The 24,002-nt window shown below is 36.5% G+C and overlaps 1 protein-coding gene across 9 annotated transcripts in view; it reads left to right on the top strand.

Moving 5' to 3' along the window:
• Positions 1-24,002, top strand: part of BMPR1B (bone morphogenetic protein receptor type 1B) — a 396,435-nt gene that overhangs the window by 219,266 nt on the left and 153,167 nt on the right. For 8 of the 9 annotated variants that reach the window (XM_050791851.1, XM_050791855.1, XM_050791848.1 and 5 more), the window contains one exon: positions 16,656-16,750. The gene's annotated coding sequence lies outside the window, so the exon portion shown is untranslated. The other variant, XM_050791857.1, reaches the window with a different exon arrangement.

Here is a 24,002-nt window from a genome sequence, read left to right as displayed (position 1 = left end):
CTGTTCTCATGCTGCTAATAAAGACATACCTGAGACTGGGTAATTTATAAAGAAAAAGAGGTTTAATGGACTCACAGTTCCACATGGCTAGCGAGGCCTCACAGTCATGGCAGAAGATGAAGGAGCAAAGGCACGTCTTACATAGTGGCAGAGCAAGACTCCATCTCTCTGTCACACACACACACAAAAGGAAAGGTGAGAGTAGAAGTTGTCATCATTTTAACTCTTATGCAGTGAATTCCATGACCAATAGATTGTGCAGAAAATTTGTCTACTTCTTTGTCTTACTCACTATCATGAGAACAACCCAGGAAAACCCACCCCTATGATTCAGTTACCTCCCACTGGGTCCCTTAATGACACATGGGGATTATGGGAGCTACAATTCAGGATGAGATTTGGTTTGGGACACAGCCAAACCATATCACTATCTTTGCAAAAATAAAAAAAATTAAAAAGAAATCATCCACACTTCTTTGTATCCAATCTTTACAGATTAACTCCAAAGTTAATAGACTTTAGGTAAGATGTTGACACATACAGAACCTTTTATGTTTAAAAAAAAAAAAAACCTTACACATACTTTTGTTTTCACCCTCAAATTTTACTATATAAACATCTAGTGAACTTCTATAGTAATTAGTGAATCAAATTTGAAGTTTTTCTCTGGCAAAGCCAAAATTATGACTGTGGGTGGCGCATGTTTTAAGTTATATCAAGTTCTCAGACGTGCGGAATTTTTAAGTGGCAATAGTTTTAACTGGCCAGGTATAGAAACCTCGTGTTTTTATAAGAAAAGAGGAAAAATATCCCTTTAAAGTGAAGAAGAATTACATCTCTTTCTAAAATCTAGCTTTGCATAAGTATTGACAGATTGTCCCAGTGATTCTCAAAATTCATCTTTTCAGATATCAAGAACCATATGGTTAAACTTCATAAAAATGGATAGTGAAAACTTCATTTAAGGCGACGAATGTGCAGCTGCCAGCATCTCCTTTCTTCTTGGCCACACCAGCTTGGCTAATCTTCTGTCACTACATATGTGGGCCACGTGTGCTTTGGAAATGTTGGACTGTTTCGGATGTTTAGTCTGCATAGGCTGGATCCTGCTCACTGCATCTTATTACTTCAATTTCCCCTTTGCTTTCAGCAGCAACACTATCCAGCTAGTTTTTGTGGGAGTGCCAGGTATGCAGCAACTTGTGAAAACCAAGGAGCAGAAAACTGCTACCTGTTTGAAACACAAAGGTATCTTCACAGGGCTGTCAGGAGACCATGTTCCCTGTAGCTCTCTTAAAGGGATTAAAGGTGATATAAAATGAATGGAAAATACCAGAATAAGTCATCACAGTTCATTGCAATTATTACTGTACCTAAGAAACCACACCACTTTTTAGTAGTTGAACTGACCACTGATAAGAGTTATTCATCACAAAATTGAAGGCAGTTTTTCTTTGTGAATTATTAACTATAGTTTGAAGGATTTTCTAAAATATAGGCAAAGTGTGGTTATAATAGAATAAGTTAAGTTACAAATAGGATTGCTTATTTCATGTTGTAGCCCTAATTTTGCCTCAACCACTCACCCTCAGGTAAATTCCTCTGTGATACACAACAGGTCCTCAAGTAATGTCTTGTTCAGCATTGTTTTCTTCAGTAACTGATGAGAAAACAAATCGATTCCCAGCGGAGGCCCCTCTTTGTATGGAGTCTGACTTTCTCCCAATGTCCATGTGGGTTTCCTTTAGGTATTTCAATTTTCTCCTACATCCTAAAGATGTGCGCATTAGGTGAATTGGCATATCTGCATTGTCCCAGTCAGAATGAGTGTGGGTGTGTGAGTGCACTGTGTGAGGTAATGGTGTCCTGTCCAGAGTTATTTCCCGCCTTGCACCCTGAACTGCTGAGATAGGTTCTGGCCACCCAAAACCCTGAATTGGAATAGTTGGGTTGGAAAAATGAATGAATAAATACAAATCATTGTCAAATCAAAGTTTATAACAATAGAGTCTACTAGACAAGGGAAGACAAGTACTTAATACAAGTTGGGAATACCTGGGTATTAGCCAGGCATGGTAGTGCAGTCCTGTAATCCCAGCTACTCAGGAGGCTGAGGCAGGAGAATCGCTTGAACCCAGGAGGTGGAGGTTGCAGTGAGCCGAGATTGCATTACTGCATTCCAGCCTAGGCGGCAGAGCAAGACTCCATCACACACACACACAGAGTAGAAGTTGTCATTTTAACTCACAATGTTGTCACATTGTGCAGAAAATTTGTCTACTACCTTGAAATTCCCTTCGATAAAAAATTGGTAGTGTAATACTTATATATGCAATGAGGTGAAATATTGCTTTGGGCAGGTAAATAATGGAGTTTCATAAATTTATCCTTTTTTTTTTTGAGACGAGGGTTTGCTCTGTTGCCCTGTTTGGAGTGCAGTGGCGCAATCCCAGCTCTCTGCAGCCTTGAACTCCGGGACTCAAGCAATCATCTTTCCACCTCAGCCTTCCAAAGCACTGGGATTACAGGTGTGAGCCACCATGCCCAGCAAATTTATCTTCTATTGAATGGTTGAATTTTTAATCCATATTTTAATATTTTAATTTTAATATTAATATTTTAATATTCTGATAGAAACATGAGGAGAAGCTCTGCCAGTGGAACTCTTAGGACTTCCGCACCACATGATAGTTAAATCAGTTTTTAACTGATTAGCTTGCCTTTCTGGAATGTGACCAGTACTTGACTGCTTTTTATTTTCTTACAATTTAATTTAGCCTGCTTAGTTTATGGATGATTTCAGCTGTTAAAAAATAAGAACCTAAATTGACACTAAGACTTGGAAAATGTAACCTATGATTAGGAGACCTTATTTTCCACTAAATACACTCCAAGGAAAGATATCCCGGTGTGTTTAATTGAACAATAGAAATGGCAACTATGCCTGATAAATGTATCTAAATGTTTAAAATCATCATGTAAACCCATGATGATTCTCAGGTTCCAATAGTTTTAGTAAATCAACTTCACTGTTCAGATTATTTCCCAGTTGAATTATTCAGCGGTAGCTGGTGAACTCTTATCAGAATTACATGCTGCAAAATGATATGCCCTTTCAGCAGATGGGCTTAAAAATACAGAGAACACACACTAGTGGAACCCTGGTGGTCAGTGTTAGGAGAAATCAGAAAGAATAATGTAAGCAAAATGTAGATACTGTTTCACATTTTGAGTATCTTTTCCTCCTAACATGTTCAAAGTTACTCACAAATTGTAAGCAAGTGTATTCCAGAACGCACAGGGAGAATACATAAAAGCAGTGAGTCTGAGATGGATTTAATTGTCTTAGGTATTTCCAGAAGAACTCATTTTCACCTAAATTACTTGAATTTTTAGAGGCAAGCATTTCAAGAATTGCTTTCATTTTTGTTATTCATAAATTTACTTCAGAAGGAAATGTATCCAAAGGTGTATTGCTTTTTTAAAAAACAAAACAAAACAAACATTCAGATAGGAATTAAACAATCAGGCGCATGATGGAAGTTTCAGATGAAATCTTTATCTTCCAAAGTCTGCTTATGTAATTAGACTAAAATTTAAATTTCTTACTGTGGCCTAAATTAGTACTTCTCAACCTTGGCTGCATATCAGAATTACAAGGAGAAGTTTAAAGAATACTGGCGTCTGCCTTTTACTCCAGCAATTCTCATTTCATTGGTTTGGGATATGTCCTGGGTATCTGGATTTTTAAAAACATCCTAGTTGATATTAATGTGCAGCATGATTTAAGAACCACTGGCCAAAAGCAACCACGCTTTTTGGCCACCATCTCCTTATTTGACATCATCATGTGTCCTCTTTATCATTAAAAAAAAAAAAATTGTCAGCCGGGCGTGGTGACTCATGCCTGTAATCCCAGCACTTTGGGAGGCCGAGGCGGGCGGATCATGAGGTCAGGAGATTGAGACCATCCTGGCTAACATGGTGAAACCCTCTCTCTACTAAAAATACAAAATATTATCGGGGCGTGGTGGCGGGTGCCTGTTGTCCCAGCTACTGGGGAGGCTGAGGCAGGAGAATGGCGTGAACCCGGGAGGCGGAGCTTGCAGTGAGCCGAGATGGCGCCACGGCACTCCAGCCTGGGCAACAGAGCGAGACTCCATCTCAAAAAAAAAAAAAAAAAAAAAATTGTCACCAGAATACTAAAGATTGTTCTTAACCAAGGAACTTTCCATTAGCAGTTTCTTCTGCTTGGGATCCTCTTCCTACAGGTCTTTACATGGCTGGCTCTTTCTCACCATTCAGGTGTCAGCTCCAAGGGCTCTGCTTTAAGCAGGCATTTTCTGAATTTCCCTGTCTAAAGCTTTGTTTTTCAAATATTATCACATTATTCTGTTTAAATTTTATTATTGCTTTTTTTTCTATTTATTATTATCACATTCATTTGTTAGTGTTTGTTTTCCCACTAGTATATAAAGTCCATGAGTGAACATACCTGACATGCTGCTTCACCATCATGTATCCAACATTTAAGCCTACCACATAGCAGTTGCTCAATAAATATTTTTTAAACAAATGAATAAAAATGCTAATTGAAAATGATTTTGATAATATTCATAATTATATCTTATTTTTGCCAAAAAGTTACATGAGATCACATTTTAAAAATTTGAATAGAGACCTAGAATGAAATGAATGGAAATGTCAACAGGCAGAGAGAGGAAGTACACTTAGAAACGTGGTAGTCTCAATACGGAAAATAAGGGCAGTGATATTAAGCCTGTTACTACCACTTAAAGCTGTCACTCCAAAGCCATATTTTAGGTCTTACCAAAGTGTCCCATGTTAGAAATCTTCATATACTTTCAGGTTAACGTCTCTTATTTTAAGAACCCAAGTATCACCTCCCCCTCCACAAAGCCTTCTCTGAGCTCAGTCTCCAGGAAGTTTTATTTTCTATGTTACATGTTTACCTCATGGCTTTTGCCATATTATAATTGTAGCGATGTAGCCACCAGTCTGTCTCCCTCACTAGCTTTTAGCCTCACTGGGAACAGGGATTGTGTCTAGAGTGCCAGACCCATAACAGCCCATAACAGGTACTAAGCAAGTGTTTATTGAATGAAAGCATAAAATAAATAAGAAATATTCCATGAGAAGGATTAGAACTGCTAATTAAAATTATAAAATGGATTTGTCAGGAATGTAAGTGAGTTGAAGTAATTTTTAATAGAATAAAGCAATAAAAAGGGATATACTAAGCCAATTGGAGGGGGAGGGCATGATGTTATGCACACTTAGGAAATTAAGAAAACATTGTTGGTGCCAATAAGTCTGTGCACTGGCTTCCAACTGATATGTGACTTGTCATTTGAATCAGGTTTTCATCACTCACTTGGGACTTTTTATACATTATTTACTCTTTTTGATAAACTTCTCAATAGCTGCTATTCAGATAGATGCATTTTCCAGTAACACCTGATATGCATTTTAAAATGTAGCTTTTAATTGATATTGATTGCCAGTAAACCCAATGAAAACTTTCATCAGTGTACTTTGAACTTCATTATTCTACCCAAAAGAAATTGCAGCAGTCCTTGGGCACATAAATATTTAAAAATCTCTATGTAGAGGCCCTATTAGCTCCATGGGTACTTTTGTCATAATTTTAGCACTTAAATACTACTTAGGTTTGCTCATTCAGATTGTATCCTGCTTCAAAATCTCTATAGTACTACTATGCATAATTTTACCTGATAGATGACTAGGTCTTTCAAAAGGACACTCATGCAGTTGGAATGGACATATTTTTATTGTCTTTAAAAAATTACACAGATAATTAAACAGAGAAAGAAAAATTGATGTTCAGGACAGAAATTCTGTTCAGGTTCCCAAAGTCCTTCTGAAATACACAGTATTGTCATAGCTTTGCTGCTGTAAGCCTGGAAACTGGTATGCGCTTTTCCCTTGTGCTTTTATGAGGAAACACTACTAATGTCACATTTCTAGGAAGGAGACAGCAAGCAAGGAAAGCAAAGTCTTGATACGAGAGTTACAGCATCCAAAGTAGTTTTCCTTCTTTTAATTTGAATCTCCTTTCTTACATATTTGGATATAGTTCTGTTCTGGCTTAAATGTTACTGCATAGAAATAAAGGTTTACAGAAGGTCATTCTGTGAACAGAGGTATGGAAAGTCTACACATGGCATTTCCTGTGAACAGATGGCATGGTACATTAGGAGAGCATAAGGTGGGATTTGTGTTATTGGCAGAGGGGGAAATGAACCTGAAAGGACAGGGCCAGGTCAAGGTGGTGGAAAGGCCTTTATTCTCTGCTGAGAAGTTTGAACCCTCTGTTGCCAGAGGGGGTCTTGATTAAAAAAATCAGCATAGTAACAATATAGAAGATTGATGGAGGAGAAAGGAAAGTGGTGCCAGGGAGCCTATATTGTGATCATTTCAGTATTTAAAGTTAGATAAAAGCTAAGTCGGAATTTCAGTAGGACAGAGGAAAGAAAAGGAGACAAGGTCCAGAGATCACCATATACTCAAGAATCTTGAGTATATAGGAACTAATTGGAAATAGGGGAGAGCAGAAGTGAGACATTGAGATTTTTAGCATGGATGACTAAGTAATGATACTGCTATTAACCAACACCAGAGAAACCAAAATAAGAGCTTTATATTTGTGTGTGTGGCCATTGTCAACAAAAATATATATGCCCCAAATTGTAAGACTTCATTCTGTTCCCTGGGAATTATTGTGTTTTCCTATAGGAAAATAATTCTACTGAGATTTGTTCCTGTGGTGTTACTGAAAGATATAGTAGTAAGGGCCCAAGATTTAAGGTGAGATGACCTGAATTCAGTTTCTATCTATGTTTCTTTCAAACATGCACACATTGGGCTATTCCCAAAGCAGGGAAGTAAAGTTCCCTGCTCTGAACTTCACTTTCCTCATGTGTAAAGTAGGAATACTTTCTTATTGCTTATCCCAATGAACAAATGAAAGAGCCCTTGTAAAAATATAAATGTGAGTTGTTAGATTTGTAGAGACCGTTAGGAGTTGGACCGTAAGAGAGGTTTTACCCCAGCACCATGGATCTCTTTGCCCTTAGACATGTTTTTAAGGTTCCTGAACTTTATTCTTTCATATTCTCTACTGGTGTTAAGTATCAATTATAAGGGGGCGGTTTGTATATGTTTTTCCAAACACAAGTATTTATGTAAAACAATTATTTTGATTCATTGGTTCTATACCGGTTACCTTTAAAACAAAACAAAAACATAAGTAGTTTAGTTACTACATTGACGTGCTATTTGATAACATTATTTCATCTCTTTATTGGATCATGAAAAAAAGTATAAGGATTTTCTTTATTCTTACGTTTTCTACTTTTACTATCTTTCTTTAGCTCAGTTGCAGCTCTGTTCTTGCTCAATCTAGGACTCATACCAGATTGAAGTAAATTAGAGGATGGAAAACAAAACAAAACAAAACTCAGAGTACATTCCTGTCAGTTTTCACCACTCCACAGTAATCTCATGAAAGTAAAATTTTCAAAAACAAAAAGAATTGCTTCCATCCATCTTAAAGTCTAATTTAATCAGGTCTTGACAATGTATTTTACGTGACAATATTCAGATCTACCAAAGTATAGAAGTGAGATTTTTCATTTTTAGTCTTTTTTTCCCCATTACTCTTTAGTTATTTTTGACACCACATTTCAAGAGAATTTCAGGCCCTGTCAGTCAGAATGGCAAGTGGAAACAACCACATTTTATATGTGAACCAAAGAAGAATAATGGATGTTTCATTCATTTTTTACAAAGATTAGTTTGTTTTATTGTTTTCTTACTATTTCCTCTTTAAAAAATATATTTTGATTAAAAATATAAATTGAATAATGATATTCCTGAGCTTTGCAATTTAAATCTTCCATGTGAAAGTGTATTTATCATGGAGCTGTAAAATAGACCAGTGTTATTGTTTTTTTAGTGAATTTTCAGACTTAATCCACATTCCTGTTTTCACTACCTAAATTTAATCATTCAGTGATATTTTCTGAGCTACTGCCTTATAATTAATAAACAGTGAAAGTCAGCTTAAACTTGGTAGACAGATATTCTCCTCTCCCATTGAGACCATTGAGTTGGTTTTTGCTGAGTCCCTCCTTCCTGAGATTTCCCCCATTCTAATGTATGACTTTAGCTTGTCTTAAGGAATCCACCAATCTTTGCTTCTTTCCTTTTAGCTGACATTAATCTCTCTGGCATGGATGGTTTCAGGACCACCTTTTTGACCCCCCTCGAAAGATACTTTTTATTCTTGAGATTTCGGTTGTACTGCCTAACCAAATATACTGCAGTTTTTTTTTTTTTTTTCTAGAAATAACTATTCCATAAAATTAATGGCATAGTGTTAATTATGTGTATCTGTGTGAATGAAAATATCCTCTAATGAGTCATTTCTAAAAAAGAAACATTGAAAATTCAGCTACACCTTTATAATGAAAGAAAATAGTTATTTAAAATGTCAGATAATGATTTATCTGAATATTAGAATCATCCAGAGATTAATGGAATTAAATATTCTTATCCAGTCTCTTGTTGTCACATAGACCTAATCTAATTTCCGTTTTGGAGTAATTGTAGAAATTTTTGATTTAGTGAGGATTAATTCCTTACCTTTAAGAAATTTCTACTTACAGGTATATGATAATTTTAAGAACTGCAGACTTTCTAAAAAGTAGAAAATGCTTGGAATTATATCGCAAATATTTATTATGTTAAATAACACTTTTGATATTGTCATTCATGTCATATAAATATACATTTAGCTCTAGGAGAAAAAGAAATTGAAATACTGATAACACAGCTGGTAACCTAGCTATTATTATTAAACATGATGAGAAATCAGTGAAGTTTTAATATAGGTTCAATTAGCAACGACTATAACAAAAATAACTTGAAATTCTGGGTGCTTTTCATTCTTCATTATTACCTTATTTTATTAAACATAATTTAGTTTTATTATTGGTTATGGTTGTGTGTATTGTATGCACTATGAATTTAAGAACAATTTCTATTGATAAATGATAAAGCGCTTTAGTTTAGTTTGCCATTTGGTTTGTGCGATGTCATATAAAAGTTTACAAAGACGCATTCTTTGCTGTGGTTTCTGGATTTAGTTTATTCCATCTTTACAACTTACATACAACATTATTTCAGTTGAAAAGAACAAATGACCTATTTATTAATTGAGCAGCCAATACTTCTCATACTAATAATGGGTATGTATTATAATAAAGTGGCAGCAGTAAGGTTGGTAGACTTATGTATGATTTTTCTGTGGGGTCCTGGGAGCCCAAATTATTTATTACTTGAGAACAAAGAACTTTAGAGTTAAAGGTAAGTGAGTCTGTATATGATATGCCTAATAATAGGCCCCTAAAGTATGAAAAAAAAGAGGATAAAAACAGTTCGTAGTTTACTTCTAACTAGGCACATCGTAGGGTCAATATTCTTTCTCCTCATTCATTTACACTGAACGCCACCTGTTCCCTCAGATGAAAAATGAGGACTAGCTTGGATTATTAATATCTTGCTTGTACCCATTTGCCCCTGAAGAATGTCTCATTACATAAATTTCTAGTATTCATATATGATTAAGTTTGTCAACAGTATATTTTAAAATCATTCATGGCCAGGCACGATGGCTCACGCTTGTAATCCCAGCACTTTGGGAGGCCAAGGCCGGTGGATCATGAGGTGAAGAGATGGAGACCATCCTGGCCAACATGGTGAAACCCCATCTCTGCTAAAAATACAAAAATTAGCTGGGCGTGGTGGTACGTGCCTATAGTCCCAGCTCCTCAGGAGGCCAAGGCAGGAGACTCGCTTGAATCCAGGAGGTGGAAGTTACAGTGAGCCGAGATCGTGCCACTGCACTCCAGCCTGGTGACAGAGCGAGACTCTTGTCTTAAAACAAACATACAAACAAACAAAAAATCATTCACTACTTAGCTTCTTGCTTTTTTAACACCGAATTTCAAGGAAGCATTAAATTAAAGCATTAATGTAACAAGATTACAATTTCAGCTACCTAACATTGATCTGATAGAGTATTTTATTATTACCAAACTGAAAGTACCAATATAGGTATTTATCATAATAATGAACAGAGGATTAGCACATTTTCTTTGCAATTTTATTTTTTTCCCAAAGCTGCTTCTCCTTACTAAAAGTTCTACTGAAATTGTATAGGAATTCAAATTCATTTTAAAAACTGAAACAATATACTAATAAATAAAATATTTCTTATTCCTTAATCATTCATTTGTTTATTAGTTTATTTATTCAGTTAACAAGTAAGTAACTCTGTTTATGCCAGGTACAACTTTCTTGGGCCCTCAAAAACATATTTTAAGCTTTATTTGGTCATAGCGTTTTTTGAAATTATGTTTACCAAAAATCAAAAGTAAATAGCCAAATGGCTAATAAGCACATGAAAAGATGCTTAACATTATTTATCACTAGGAAAATGCAGATTAAAGCCACAGTGAAATTCTGCTTTGGGAAATAGTTGGACAGTTCTTGACTATCTTAAACATAAAATTAGCATATTAGCAGTTTGACTACTTGGTATTTACCCAAGAGTAATGAAAATATAAGCTGAGGCTGGGCACAGTGGCTCACACCTGTAATCCCAGCACTTTGGGAGGCCAAGACGGGTGGATCACTAGGTCAGGAGTTCGAGACCAGCCTGGCCAATATGGTGAAACCTCACCTCTACTAAAATGCAAAAATTAGCCAGGCGTGGTGGCAGGCGCCTGTATCCCAGTTACTTGGGAGACTGAGACAGGAGAATTGCTTGAACCCGGGAGGCGGAGGCTGTAGTGAGCTGAAATCACACCACTGCACACCAGCCCGGGCAACAGAGTGAGACTCCGTCTGTCTCAAAAAAAAAAAAAAAAAAAAGGAAAAAAAAAAAAGAAAATATAAGTTTGAAGCAAAAACTTGTTTATAGCAGCATTATTCATAATGGCCCCAAAGTGGAAACAAACCCAAATGTTCATTAGCTGATGAACGCATAAATAAAACCTGGCATACCCATACAATGAAATATTATTCAACAATACAATGAATTATTGATTCCCAGTGATGCAAGGTACTAACATTAAATCCATTTCATTGATGAGGAAGGTAAGGCACATATGTAACTTACAATGAAGCTGGAGAAAGAAGAAAACACGGGGCTACCTGACTTCAGAGTACTCAACCTCTACACTGGAATGAAGTTTTGTGGTTGTTTTGTTTGTTTGTTGTTTTAAAGCATCACCCCATCCTTCTTTTTCTTTTCTTTTTGGCCAAACTTTTCAAAAGTGTGACTTTATTCCTGTCTCACTTTCCTTGCTTACCTCCCACCTGCAGTGAAAACAGCTCAGCTGCCAATGCTTTTTCTTTTGTAATAACTGCTTTATTGAAATAGAATTTATACACCATAAAATTTGCCCTTTTAAATCATGCATTTCAGTGGTTTTTAGTATCACAATACTTTCTGAATGTTGTATGTAATGGGCTTTTTCAATCTCTTTCATATTTAATCTTTCCATGGCATTCGACATTGTTGACCCCTCAGTCCTTGACTCTGTCCTCATTCAGCCCTTTTTCATTCTCCTTCTACTGACCTCGTAATTGTTTTTCAGTCTTTATGCCCTTCTCTTCCTTGACCTACTTTGTAAATGTTGATTTTGGTTTACTTCTCTTTATACATGCTATTTCTGAGAGATCTCATGACCTTGGGAGCCGCCTTTATTGGCGTGTTGCTCGTAAATGTTTATTTTAGTCATTTATCTAACAAATATTTATTGTGCATTCATTATGTAGAGGGCTCAGTTTAGGCGCTTGAAATCTATGCTATTATTGAACCTATATTCTATGGGGAAGACACAAACAATAACAAATAACAAGGAAGTTTGCAATTTTAAATAGTATGAGAGTGGTACGCTTCACTGAGAAGGTGCACTTTCGACAGGGAGTTGAACGTGAACAGTTAGCCGTGCAGCTTTCTGCAAGAACATACAGCAAATAGAAGGATACCAAGAGTAAACTGGTCGGGCATATTTAAGGAATGGTATGAGGACAAGTGGGTTGGAGCTGAGAAACTGAGGGGGGCCCTAGTCCATGCTGTCAGAGACAAAATGAGAGAATAAAGTGGGGCTAGGCTATATGGACCATTGTAAGGACGTTAGCTTTTACTCTGAGTAAAATGGGGAAGCAGTACAGGGCTTTGATTAGAAGATGAATGTAATGTGAGTGAGGTTTTTAAGTGACTTCTCTTCTGTACTGAGAATAGACTATATGGTGACAAGGTTTGAACCAGGAAAGCAAGAGTACAAAACTGCTTACTGAATTGATGCGGTCTTCATCTCTCCGGTATTCTAGACTAGTATATTTAAATGCCCATTGAACATACTTCAGTACAACACAGATATCTAAAGTTCATCATGTTCCAAACTAAATCCATCTGCTCTTCCCAGCTCCCTGTTCCAAAGTTGCCTCCTCCTCCCAAAACCTTGCCTTGGCAAAGACCCAGCCACTCAAAGAAGAACCCCACTTGACTCTTCATATATTCCTTGCCCATCAGCCAAATTGAAGATTAAAAGAGCCTTTAAGTTCTCTTTAGTAAGGTATATCAGTTACTTTAATTTCATCCACTGCTTAATTTGTTAGTCCTATCTTTCTGCTACCCCTCAACACTCAATATTAAAATTCAAGCAGTTCCTTGAGAGAAATGCAGGATACAGTGAATCTGTCCTGAGTTTGTGAGTGCACTGTTTAATCCACTTCCTTGCCTGGGCATGGGCCTATACATCTTCAGTGACTGATAGAAAGGCCTTGTGTGGTACTGTAGTCCAGCCAGACAGATTTGGGCTGAATCTCAGTTCTATAATTTATTAGTCACATGACTTCAGACAAGCCGCTTAATAACACTAAGCCTCATTTTCTTTATTTTTAAAAAAGCAAAAACATAACCATCTGCCAGTGTTGTTTTTAGTGTTAGAGATATTTCCAAAGCCCCTTTTAGACAGTCCTCAATAAATAATACTTCTACTCCCTCTAGACCACATTCCTCAAGAAGACAGAGAAAGAGACTTCACTAAAGTTCATAGTTTACATTAAGGCTCACTCTTTGTGTTTTACAGCTCTGTGGGCTTTGTCAAATGCATAATATCATTCATCTGCCATTACAGCGTCATACAGAGTAGTTTCACTGCCCTAAAAATCCCGTGTTTCACTGTCATCTCCTGACAACCACCTGACAATTACACTGTCTATTGTGTTGCCTTTTCCAGAATGCCATATGGTTAGAATCATACAGTATGTAGCCTTTTTTTCCCCCTAAAGCGATGGGGTCTTGTTCTGCTCTCCAGGCTGGAGTTCAGTGGCACAGTCGTAGCTTACTGCAGCCTCGAATCCCTGAGCTCAAGGGATCCTCTCACCTCAGCCGGGACTACCGGTGTGTGCCACCACAGCTGCCTAATTTAAGTTTTTTATTTTATTTTTTAAATTTTTTGTAGAGACAGGGTCTTGCCGTGTTTCCCAGGCTGGTCTCGAACTTCTGGCCTCAAGAAATCCTTCTGCCTTGGCTTCCCAAAGTGCTGGGTTTACAGGTGTGAGCCACTTACGCCCAGCCCAGTATGTAGCCTTTTCAGACTGGTTTCTTTCTCTTAGCAGTTGAATGGATAATTTTAATGGAATCAGTGTCTAGATTCTCCACTTCTGCATAAACTCTTTATTAATATTGATCTGCCTGAGAATAGTGCTTTATTCACAACACTCTTTCTCTTACCTTACGAAAGAAAAGCACACCCTTATCCATCCCAAATGTTATTATGGTGCATTATCCTGAAGTCATAGAAAATTTAACATTAAAAATTCAACTAATGCATTAAATGTGTATTGCAGAGAAGTATGACAGGGTGGCCGGGTGCAGTGGCTGACACCTGTAATCCCAGCACTTTGGGAGGCTGAGGTGGGCAGATTACCTAGGTCAGGAATTTGAGACCAGCCTGGCCAACATGGCAAAACCCCATCTCCACTAAAAATACAAAAATTAGCCAGGTATGGTGGCACATGCCTGTAGTCCTAGCTACTTGGGAGGCCTAGACAGGAGAATTGCCTGAATCCAGGAGGCGGAGGTTGTAGTGAGTCAAATTAGTGCCACTGCACTCCAACCCGGGTAACAGAGCAAGACTCCACCTCAAAAAAAAAGTATGACAGGGTGAACAACTGAGGACTTAATTATAAAAATACGTAAAAATTCTCTGAGGCCGCAAGATGGAAATAAAGGTCAAGAAAATAAATTGCCATGTAAATTTCAGCTGCCAAAAGAATCATCTCTGTGTGTTATTTAAATAGATAGTGGTTATATTAAATTATTGTAGATTTAGATGCTATTGAGTATATTTAAAATAGCTGATGTGTTTTTTTTTTAAATGCCAATATTTCCAATAGGGTAGAAATTAAATTCTTTGCAAGTACATATTTTACCACAGGTGGAAATTTGTAAATGTCAATTTGGTAATGTGTAAATGGTTACATAATTTTACATAATTTTTCAAAATTCTTTTAAGAGTCTGTGAATAAAGGCAATTAAAGCCTGGTAGCCTATCCTACTCTATAAAACCCAAGTTTGTCGACCTGGCTTATAAAATCCCTCATCACCTTATTCCTTCTAATTGGTTTTGTTTTGCTTTTAACTACTTACTGTCTCCAGCAAGAAAGATCTATTTGAAGTTCTAAGAATGTGTTGTGCTCTTTCCTGCCTTTGTCTTGATTGTGTCATTCTTCCTTTTTTGCCTCACTACCTTCTGCCCATTCTTTAGGATCCAGAAGTCTGGAGTGAGGAATTACCTCTTCCACCCCCACTTCATGTTGGCTCAGATGCTCATTTTCCCTTCTCCCATCGTTGCCTCCTCTAGTCTTTGTTGCTACATTGTTTTACATTTAACTTCTCTTTTCTTTTTCTGGAATTAGACCTGGAAGGTCTTTTGAGAGTAGGAACTATGTTTTATCTTTGCCTGTTCAGCACCTAGTTATATACATCTCTTGACAATAAGTTAATTTATTAGATAAATATTAATTTTTGCAATAAGCAAGGAAAGGTGGATTTCAAATAGTTGGAAAGTTAATTCTTATGTGCAACTTTATTTTTTTTTTTTTGGTCAGTTACACTGTAAAAAGCTATTTTTGTTCTATGCTGATTATTTTTCTGGCTATAGTATTTGCATTTACTGGTAAGATTTTAGTAAGCTTTCACATGAAGATGAGCCTAAAGATTATTTTGAGAACCACCGTTCTAATAGAAGGAACACATTACTGTAAGTAATCAGGCAAGGTTTCTAGTTTTGGCTCTGTCACAGAGTTGCCGTGTTGGCACTGTCACAGAGTTGCCATGTTGGCACTGTCACAGAGTTGCCATGTTGGCACTGTCACAGAGTTGCCATGTGACCCTGGGCAAAGTAACCAGCCTGGGGGTTGATTTTCTTATCTGTAAGATGAGTAAGTGACCAGAGTCTCCCAAAAGTTTCCTTTACCTTTGATTTAATCAAGAGAAAATTTTAGTAAAATTTGCTTTTAGTAAAGCAAACACATGATTATCTTTGATAAGCAATAAAAAATATGGGCTCATTTATTTTCTACTCATTCATACTGTGGACCTTATAGGTGATATATGGAGATACTCTGTACCTTGTTTATGTCACCTACAAACCATATACTCTAGTGTCATGACTTGGATTCTATCCTTAATCTAAAAATTAAATTTTCAACTTGTCATAATTATAAATATAGAAGTTTATATTTAAACTGTAAATATTCTGTTGAGTTACAATTTTAGGTTATATTTTGGCATCTTTCACTAAATATATGTTGTATCTGATTAATATTATACTTTCCTATACATTTCTATCATTCTCCAAATGAACTTACATTGACATATTTTTGTGACCAGTTACTTAGTCACTGCAGCCTTTCTTTTTGAGAAGCAATATTAAAAAAATTACAAAACTGCTTTCCTGTGTCATTTGGATTCATAATATATCATAAATAAGTTTTATAAAGCTTGATTGACTGACATTTAGATATGACTTTTATAAAGGGTTTGAGAGTATGTTGTTTGGCTGAAACAAAGGCAGTATTTCCTTTCTTGTCTTTGACTCCACCTAGCCCCACTTTTCTCCACCTGCCTGAGGAAAGCTGTATTTCTTCAGACAAACTTCATGATTGCCCTTCTGTGCCTGATAGGGGCCTCAGGAAAGGCCCATAGCATCTGTAAAGCTGGCAGCAGAATGGTATTTCCAGGCAAGCACAGGGTTGCTGGGTAGTGAGCCAATCCACAGCTTTGTCTGAGCAGCTGAGAACTTTGCCGGAGTATTACCACGGTGTTCAGTAACACAGACCTGTGCCATGAGCAAGTAAAGCACTGAGCAAGTGTCAGGGTCAATATTTATAGACCACTACATAGCTGCCTTGCAGAGAGAGAAAACGGGAGAGTAACATGCACACAGAGGGCAAGGAAAGAAAGACTGCAGTGGAGGGAATGTTAATTTCCAATTCTTTTCTGAAAATATATTCTTTTTGACTGTCAGGTTCAGACTTCTGCTGATTCATAACCATTTGGCGCTGAGCTATGACAAGAGAGGAAACAAAAAGTTAAACAAGCAAGCCTGCCATAAGTGAGAAGGTAAGTAATTAGCCAGTTCGGTCTCGCTGTTACTCGTAAACTCTGTCTCCCTGTTGGCTGCACTGCATCAGTAAGCAAAGGGCTGTGTGGCATGTCAAAGCTAATGAGGAGGGCTGCCTGCTGGGTAAGAATGTTCTTGGTGGCAGAGCCGTTTTGTGTACTGCTGTTGAGAATGCCGGGTACATTCACAAGACGTTTCCTGCGTGTGGTAGGAATAGCTCTCAAGCACCAATTTCATACTGTGTCCTATCAGTAAGTTTCTGTCTCTTCATTCTATCAAACTCGAGGTCTTCCAGTTGGTAAATTCCTATTTACTTTTATGTCGGTATTAAAACATTAGTGTCAGTTAAGTTTATTGTAGTGAGTGGTCTACACATGGATTGTAAGAGAAACATTCAGATGAACGTATGAAGGTGTAGTAGTCAGTGTCAAAATGTGGAAGCTGGGAATTTGGGTAACATGAGGTCTTTTTTTAAAAAAAGCCAGCCTCCATTTTCCAGTGCACTGAAGTGAAATAGTACCTTTGGGATTAGAGAGAACCTGGGGCGGTGAGAAGTGAGAACAGTCTTCCTAATTCATGGTGCCAAAGGCAAGCACTGAGGTAGAAGTTCTCTGTCCAGGTCACTTGCTATTGGGTTCTAAAAACTGCGACTCCATACTCAACCTCAAACTAAAATTAACATCTCCTCCTATGCATTAATAGTTTGTTTTTTCCTGTCATCACATGTAGCACTTTAAATATATTTCTGTGTATGTTCACGGTGCTGTAGCGTGTTCATTTTCATTGTGGTTTTCCATATTCCAGATTATCATTAAAAGCACTGGCACTGAAGGAGACAAAAAATTGTTTTCTATGTATTTTCTGGTTTAGAATGCTCATGAAATATACATACTTGTATGTTTATGTCTACTACACATGGACTAGAAAGTAAATTATGTTGTTTCACTAGAACTGTGGCTTTAACTAGAGGAAATTTACTGACATAATGAAAATTTCCTTGATCGCATTTCAGATTGTAGAACTATCAGCATTAGCATGATATTTAGAACTGTTAAGTTAGGTTATAGATGGTGATTATAGGTCCAAAGGGTTTTCTGTACTACATATTTAAGTTAAAAACAAAAAATGAGATTGATGCTGCTGTAGAGCTGAAACTGTACAGCAATAGAGATATGAGGAAAAGCTAATACTCTGGCTCAGATTTTGTGTTAGGACTAATATACAGAAATCAGCGCATTCTAAAATAGGATAAGCCAGATCTAAAACAACAGGTAGAATATGTTTAAATCAAAGTAAGAATCTTAAAATGAGACCAATTGTTGTGCAGTATCACTTTTGTTGAATGCATATATAACTTTTCAAATGATGCAAGTGTTTCAAAATTAATTTTATTACTTCAGAAATACTTTAAGGCTAATGTAATTGATATCTTAAACAGTATTTTGACATTCATTTATTGCTCATTTTATCATCTGAATCTTTGTACTTCTTCAAATTCTGCCTACCGTTTCCATTTTATTAGTGGGTTTGATTTAGATTTTTGAAAATATCTTTATTTTGAAAATACAACCATGATTGATCTAGAATGGGCATTTCCCAGTTATAGAATCTAACTGGCTAATTTCATCTATCAGTTTTTATTTGCTCTTCCCTTTAAGTAATATCTCATGATCAAGATTGTAATTTCAGATTTTTATTCAGTGTCTTTTAATTTTTGCTTTATATTTTGCATTTAAATAAATACTGGCATGATAATTGCTTTCTTACCCCTCTTTATTGGTTTTGTTTTTATTCCTTCTGGTGTCTTGTTTCCGAAGTACCTTGTTGAAATTTGGGCAGAAAACAAGGCAAGCAAATAAAGAACTACAATAAAAAGAAACTAAAGAAAGTTTTCCTTTCAATCAAGAAGAAATACGACATTGTGACACTGGTTAATAATGTCTGCATTAGGATGTATTTTGGTTGAAGACTGGTTGAGTGTTTTAAAACTTGAAATGCCTTGTCAGTATTTTTGGCTCTGTTGTCCATCCTGACTTTGGTTATCATATTTACAAATAATATTTTATATGCAAGCATCTTATACAAAATGAAAATGGCACCTTTTGTATTATGTATTAAGTATCTATTGAAGCAATGTGAATGAATTTAGCTTGAAATATTAATATTAGCCTCCTCATGGATCTCACTGCTCTAGAGTCATATTTGCTCTGCTAGTAGTCCATCTGCTACACTACTCTTTTTTTTTTTTTTTTGAGATAGGGTTTCAATCTTGTTGCCCAGGCTGGAGGGCAATGGCAAGATCTCAGCTCACTGCAACCTCTGTCTCCCGGGTTCAAGCAATTCTCCTGTCTCAGCCTCCTAAGTAGCTGGGATTACAGACATGCACCACCACTCCAGCTAATTTTGTATTTTTAGTAAAGGCGGGGTTTCTCCATGTTGGTCAGGCTGGTCTCAAACTCCTGACCTCAGGTGATCCATCCACCCCGGCCTCCCAAAGTGCTGGGATTACAGGTGTGAGCCATGGCGCCTGGCCTCCTGTACTACTCTTATGGGGTCAATCTTCCACTCTGATGAACCCATTGCTTTTAATCTAAAACCATCCCATCCCTGTCTTTCTACTGCTTATAGATAAAGACCAGGCTTTACTATGAGTCTCTTGCTCATATACCATCTACTTTTGTTCTATATCAATCTTCTGTCATTCCTTCTGGGCTGTTGTGTGTATCTCTCTTGCCTATCCATGAGAATATTCCCCTTTCTGTTTTATTTGCTGGCAGTATTCAACATCTTCTATTTCTCAAAACAATCCACATTGCATTGCTTTTTTCTTGTATCATTTATGCTGTTCTATCTTGAAAACCCTTTTCCCAATCTTTGCCTTCTAGCCTCACTGGAGAAAGCCCTGCTGGTCTATTCTTAGACTCTATGACTTGGCCTCCTATAGAAATCTCCATCCCGGTACTTTGGAAAGCTTGATAATATAGTGTTATATGTTTTTGTTTCTGCCTGAGACTGTAATTTATTTATGGCCAGATTTTTAAATTTAATTTTTTATGCTTCCCCAAGACCTAGCACATAACAAGTGTCCCAGAATTTGAAGTAAACAAAAACTTTATTATTTTAAATATAATTTTCTTTATACCCCTTTCACTTTAAAATATTTTACAATTTTGATTAATTAAATAGAAGGAAAACCTCTCAAGTAGATGATACATACTTTGGGGATATTAATAATAATCTAAAAAGTTATTTTGTTTCTTTTTCTAGGACCAATAACAGTATAGTGTGTGTGTGTGTGTATCCATGCAAAGAGATATTTGCTGAACTCATAAGCTTATTTGAGTAACAAAAGTCAAAATGATGTTGGTTAGCAAATACAAATTCAGGATACATATTCCAAAAATGCTGTTTATGTAATGAATTTGGTGAAGTCTGTCAAAAATATCAGCTAGTTGCTGTGGCCATGTTACCTTAATTTACATGGATAAATTAAGTGATGCCCTAGCAAACTAAAGACAGTGTCATGCCTTCCAAAAGACCCAGAGAGAGCTTCAGGAGAGAATAGGTCCATCCTCATGTAGCTGAGAGAATTGCAGAGTGAAATTGCTCCCAATATTACTAGTAATCCCTCAGATTTCATTTACTGGAGCAGAGATAGTTCAGGTTTTAATGAAATAATAGAAAATCATGGTCTAAAAATTCTAAAACCTGAAAGGTGATGATTCCATTTCAGGCGGAAGAAGAATTTGCTCCTCAAAATAGAAATGTTGAAAGAGAAGGAAGTTGACATTTAAAAAAAGTAGTTTAGCTCTGATATTCAATAAAAATAAAATTTATTTTGCCTTTAATTGTATTTTATTTGCCCATCATACATAAAAGTTCTTACATTATATATGAAATATTTTATATACCAGGAACAAGTGTAAAGCTTCATGAACAATTTGGAGTGACTTACAGTTTTCTTAATTTGATTATTTTTACTTTAGTGTACTCTACCAGCAGTTTCCACTTAAACCTTATAAACATCTTCCAGACATTGAATATAACTCTTCTGTTTGTTTAACCTTGAATTGTATCTGTCTTAGGAATGAAAACAAGATTGGTATTTTCATAGGAAAATTTGGTAATCGTAATTGCTTGGAATGGACCATAATTCAATTTGGAACGTTTTTTCAGATGTATTTTGCCCATATAACTATCCTGTGTTAAAAATATGTGGAGTGGGGAGGCTGAGCAGGAGAATTGCTTGAATACAGGAGGCGGAGTTTGCAGCAAGCCCAGATTGCGCCACGGCACTCCAGCCTGGCGACAGAGCGAGGCTCCGTATCCAAAAAAAGAAAAAAAGTGGAGAAAGTGCCTTAGCAAAGAGTCATAGGTATGGATTTTATAGATCTCACTGGCATATCGTAATATAAATATTATATGATTGGGATGGTGGAATTTTCTTTGGTATGGACACAGAAATATACCAAGTTCCTGTTAGCCAGTGAGGAGGGAAAGCCAAGCTTGCCTCAGTATGGAAACATATAACTATAACAAACATAAGCAAAAACACCACCACCAGCACCGAGAAAAGCTCAAAGAACTTCGTGGTTGGAATGAGGCATAAAGGATTTTACCAGAACAATCAAGTCTTATTTTATCATTGGTACAAGCTTTATTGCCAACCAAAATTTTTCTGTAACAGTGAAGGGCATGTAATTCATAGAACCCAAGAGGAGAAGAGTGAATTAATTATGGAAGTGGGACTTTAAAGCTTTTCTTCAGTGCTTCCATTTTATCAATGGGCAGTTGTGGCATCCACAGGTAACATAACCTGCCAAACATCAGCTTTTCAGGTAGCTAGTTAAGATTCGGATAAAAATTAGTGTTAGGTAATTATAAGGCCAGTATGTTATTAATGCAGCTTTTCTTGTCTGAATGTAATTGCTCTGTTTTTGTTCTTCATGCTGCATTTAAAGTTTAATTTGTTGTGTCTCTGTGTCTTGTCTTGTATTAGACTCCTTTGTGTTATTTCTTAATTCCTGAAAGTTAGAGCTAGTAATTTACCATCAAGTGAGATGGAGTAAAGTAATTTTTTTTTTTTTTGTCTAATGACAGGTATCCTTTCTGGCTCCCCTGAATTGCCCTATTCTGTTTCGTGGTACAATCACATTCTGCCACACAAACATTCATTCAATAGAACATGGCAGATAGTCCTGGAGCAAAAGACAGGAGCTAAAAAAACAAGTTTCATGCTTAGATTATGTCTAAGATTAGAATTTCTAATTCTAAGATTAGAAATCCTGTATTTCAATAGGATATATATGGCTATATTTTGTTTTATAATTTAAAGATTTAAAGATGATTATTTGTTCTAATTTACACCTGGAAAAACTTTGTTTAAAACAAAATCGAAAGAATCCAATGAGCTTTTCCATGTTGTATTGGTTTCATCTGGGATTCTTTTAAAAATGTAAATAATCGAAGATGCAGAGAGGGGAAAAACAAGTTTGTTTTGTACCTTTCATCTTCTAGTAAGTTTTTGCTTCTCTATATCTGTTCCCACCACTCCCAAAGAAATTGGGGCGCTTTGGCTCTATCCATTGTTACTGATATTAAGGGCTCTGGTAAAAATTGCTTGTATACTTAGATGAAAGAGGTTTTTTATTGTTGTTGTTTTATAATTTCAACTTCTCTTTTTTTTTCAACTTCTCTTTTAAATTCAGTGAGTACCTGTACAGATTTGTTACATAGGTATATTATGTGATGCTGAGGTTTGGAATACAAATGATCCCATCACCTGAGTAGTGAGCATAGTACCCACTAGGTAGTTTTTAGCTCTTCCTCCCTTCCCTCCCTCCGCCTCTAGTAGTCTCCAGTTTCTGTTGTTGTCATCTGGGTGTCCATGAGTTCCCAATGTTTAGCTGCCACTTATAAGTGAGAATATACAGTATTTGGTTTTCTGTTCCTGTATTCATTCATTTAGGATAATGGCTTCCAGCTCCATCTAAGTTGCTGCAAACAGTACGATTTCATTCTGTTTTTTTTTTTTTTTTTTTTTTTTTTTTTGAGACGGAGTCTTGCTTTGTCGCCCAGGCTGGAGTGTAGTGGCATAATCTTGGCTCACTGCAAGCTCCGCCTCCCCAGTTCACACCATTCTCCTGCCTCAGCCTCCCGAGTAGCTGGGACTACAGGTGCCCGCCACCACACCTGGCTAATTTTTTGTATTTTTAGTAGAGATGGGGTTTCACCATGTTAGCCAGGATGGTCTTGATCTCCTGACCTTGTGATCCGCCTGCCTCGACCTCCCAAAGTTCTGGGGTTACAGGCGTGAGCCCCCGCTCCTGGCCGATTTCATTCTTTTTTATGGCAGTGTAGTATTCCATGGTGTATATGTACCACATTTTCTTTATCCATTCACTGTTGATTGTCACCTAGGTCGACCCCATGTCTTTGCTATTGTGAATAGTGCTGTGATGAACATATGAGTGCTTGTGTCTTTTTGGTTAGAACTATTTCTTTTAGATCTATGGCCAGCAATGGGATTCACTGGGTCAAATGGTAGTTCTGTTTTATGTTCTTTGAGAAATCTCCAAACTGCTTCCACAGTGGCTGAACTAATTTACATTCCTACTAACAGTGTATAAGCAATGAAAGAATTTTTGAACATATAGCTGAAGGTTATTCTCAGCCTCAGCCTGTGATTTCTGTACTTTCCTGTTTCCTCCTCCCTCATGTCAGAAGCAAAGTGATCTTCACAGTTCTGCATCAATAAAAACGCCTGGTTATCCCTTTGTGATAATTTTCCATTGGATTAATACCTTTCACTTTAAATAAGTATTGCCCACATTTTAAATGTCATGCCTGCAAAGAAATGTCTGATTTTTACATCTTTGCTAATATGAGGAAAGTGATATTTAATTTACTTATTTTTAATTACTAGTGAATTTAAATTTGAGTTATTACCTTTTTTGTTATTTATAATTTATTTGTCTACTTATTCTTTTTTCCAGCAGCTCTCTTCTCCTTTCTGGTTTACAATTGCTCCTTTATTTAAAAAAAAATTAAAGGATCTTGATTCTTTAAATGTCTATTCATTGCAACTGCTTTCATAAGATTTGGATTACTCTTTAATTTTGTTTTGTGTGTTTTGAAACATAAGTATGTTTTGAAATATTTTTATTAAAGCTAATCGATATTTTCTCAGTATCTTTTGAAACTTAGAAAGTCTTTTTAAAACCTAGAAATAGGAAAAAATAGTTTTCTACA

The sequence above is a fragment of the Macaca thibetana genome, chromosome 5 (assembly GCF_024542745.1).
Source record: "Macaca thibetana thibetana isolate TM-01 chromosome 5, ASM2454274v1, whole genome shotgun sequence".
NCBI classification, from domain to species: Eukaryota; Metazoa; Chordata; class Mammalia; order Primates; family Cercopithecidae; genus Macaca; species Macaca thibetana.
The sequence above is the reverse complement of the archived record's forward strand: the minus strand, read 5'-3'. Positions and strand labels throughout refer to the sequence as shown.